The sequence below is a fragment of the Hippocampus guttulatus genome, unplaced genomic scaffold (genome assembly GCF_054856545.1).
Source record: "Hippocampus guttulatus isolate MCC_2025c unplaced genomic scaffold, RoL_Hgut_1.0 HiC_scaffold_50, whole genome shotgun sequence".
Lineage (NCBI taxonomy): Eukaryota > Metazoa > Chordata > Actinopteri > Syngnathiformes > Syngnathidae > Hippocampus > Hippocampus guttulatus.
In genome coordinates this window covers 42501-45000 of record NW_028233909.1, presented here as the reverse complement: position 1 = coordinate 45000, position 2500 = coordinate 42501, and the positions used below count along the sequence as shown (strand labels likewise).

At 75.3% G+C, this 2500-nt stretch overlaps 2 non-coding genes across 2 annotated transcripts in view; both read right to left on the bottom strand.

Moving 5' to 3' along the window:
- LOC147184931 (28S ribosomal RNA) overlaps positions 1-421 on the bottom strand; it is a 4303-nt gene extending 3882 nt beyond the window's left edge. Inside the window, exon 1 of the ribosomal RNA XR_015099995.1 lies at positions 1-421. This exon is cut by the window's left edge and continues 3882 nt beyond it. This is a non-coding gene — a ribosomal RNA (28S ribosomal RNA).
- Positions 422-795: 374 nt separating this feature from the next.
- On the bottom strand, positions 796-949 carry LOC147184930 (5.8S ribosomal RNA). The gene has a single exon (XR_015099997.1). It is a non-coding gene; the product is annotated as a 5.8S ribosomal RNA (ribosomal RNA).
- Positions 950-2500: the final 1551 nt, after the last annotated feature.

Here is a 2500-nt window from a genome sequence, read left to right as displayed (position 1 = left end):
CGGTTTCACGCCCTGTTGAACTCTCTCTTCAAAGTTCTTTTCAACTTTCCCTTAAGGTACTTGTCCGCTATCGGTCTCGTGCCAGTATTTAGCCTTAGATGGAGTTTACCACCCGCTTTGGGCTGCATTCCCAAACAACCCGACTCCGAGAAGGCCTCGCCCCGGCGCGCCGGGGGCCGCTACCGGCCTCACACCGTCCTCGGGCAGAGCCTCCATCAGAAGGACTCGGGCCCCCACCGGGCGGCGCCGGGCAAAGCGACCTTCTATACGCCACATGTCCCGCGCCCTCCGCCGGGCGGGGATTCGGCGCTGGGCTTCTCCCTCTTCGCTCGCCGCTACTGAGGGAATCCTTGTTAGTTTCTTTTCCTCCGCTTAGTAATATGCTTAAATTCAGCGGGTCGTCTCGTCTGATCTGAGGTCGTAGTCGAACGGGGTTAGAGGCGGGGGCGACGGATCGCCTCCCGTCATCGGGGGTCGGCCGTTAACCCCGCGCCTCGCCGGGCGCACGACTCCTACGCGGCCGCGCGGTGCGTCGCGGCGGACTGCGCGGCGGGGGACGGATCCTCCATCGGCAGCCGCCGCGGGCCCCTGCGGCCGCGCGGTGGTCGGGCCCGTCGAGGGCGCGGGCGGTCGGGTCTATACTTAGGGGGACGAGGGCCGTGCCGTCCGCCCCCCCCACCCCCATTTCCCCGTGCGGGGAGGGAAGGTGGGGGGGGTAGGCCGGCGGTGGCCCGCGACGCCCCAACCGCGGGAGGGGGGCGCCCGTGGGCGCCCCGATCCCGATAGATGTACAAGCGACGCTCAGACAGGCGTGGCCCCGGGAGGGACCCGGGGCCGCAAGGTGCGTTCAAAGTGTCGATGATCAATGTGTCCTGCAATTCACATTAGTTCTCGCAGCTAGCTGCGTCCTTCATCGACGCACGAGCCGAGTGATCCACCGCTGAGAGTCGTACGTTTGGTTTGCGGTTTTGGCCAACATTCAGAGAAGGGGTTAAAAAGGGGGATAACGGCGCCTCCGGGCGCTCCTAGCCCCCCCCGCCCCGCCGGCAGGCCGGGGGGGGACTTCGGAGACATTGAACCCCCCGCTCGCCGCCGAAGGTGGCGAGAAGGTTGGGTACCCGGCGACTGGGGGTAAGGTTCCGAGGTCGGCCAGGTCGCGATGGCACCGGCGGGGGAGTGGTCCCCGACGCCGGCCGCGGCCCGGCCTGGACTATGGGAGCGTTGACAAGGCGGACGGGACGTCGACGACCGCGCGGACGCGCGGGGTGGGGCGGTCGGGGAACGCCGACGGGCGCCTGACCGGGGGGGGGGGGCCGGCGGGGGCCGGGCGGGACGCGGGGAGCGGCCGGCCGCGCGACGACGCGAACCGACATACACCCCGCGCCCGACACCGTCCTCCTGACCTTCCTCCCCCCCCCGCGACGCCCGCGGCGCACCCGCCCGCCGCCCCGCGGCCGCGCGGCCGCCGCCGCCCGCCGCCTATCGGCGTTTCTCACGCTTCGGACTCGGGGGGCCGGGGCGCGGCGGGGAGCGCCCCGGCGCCGCCGCCGACGGCACCGCGGGGTCGGGCCGCGGGGGCTGGGGGCCACGTGCCCCCGCCCCGCGCCTCTCCCCGCGGGCCGCCTTCGACGTCGCCGCCGCCGCCGCCGCCGCCGTCCTCCTCCGCCCGTGTGTTCGCTCTGGACTCGGGGGGCCGGGGAGCGCCGGGGTGCGCCGGCGCCGCCGCCGACGGCACCGCGGGGTCGGGCCGCGGGGGCTGGGGGCGCTTACGGGTCGGGGCGGGGGTGTAGGCGACCGGCCAAAGACCGGCACCGTACCCCCCGCCCGTCTCCTTCACGCCCCCGCCCCGCGCCTCTCCCCGCGGGCCGCCTTCGACGTCGCCACCGCCGCCGCCGCCGCCACCGCCGTCCTCCTCCGCCCAACCGTTTGCATCTGTTCGCTCATGACTCGGGAGGCCGGGGCGCGCCGGGGTGCGTCGGCGCCGCCTCCGACGGCACCGCGGGGTCGGGCCGCGGGGGCTGGGGGCCACGTGCCCCCGCCCCGCGCCTCTCCCCGCGGGCCGCCTTCAACGTCGCCGCCGCCGCCGCCGCCGCCGCCACCGCCGTCCTCCTCCGCCCATCCGTTTGCATCTGTCCGCTCATGACTCGGGAGGCCGGGGTGCGCCGGCGCCGCCTCCGACGGCACCGCGGGGTCGGGCCGCGGGGGCTGGGGGCCACGTGCCCCCGCCCCGCGCCTCTCCCCGCGGGCCGCCTTCGACGTCGCCGCCGCCGCCTCCGTCCTCCTCCGCCCATCCGTCCGCTCCGAACTCGGGAGGCCGGGGTGCGCCGGCGCCGCCTCCGACGGCACCGCGGGGTCGGGCCGCGGGGGCTGGGGCCACGTGCCCCCGCCCCGCGCCTCTCCCCGCGTGCCGCCTTCGACGTCGCCGCCGCCGCCGCCGTCCTCCTCCGCCCATCCATCCGCTCCGAACTCGGGAGGCCGGGGTGCGCCGGCGCCGCCTCCG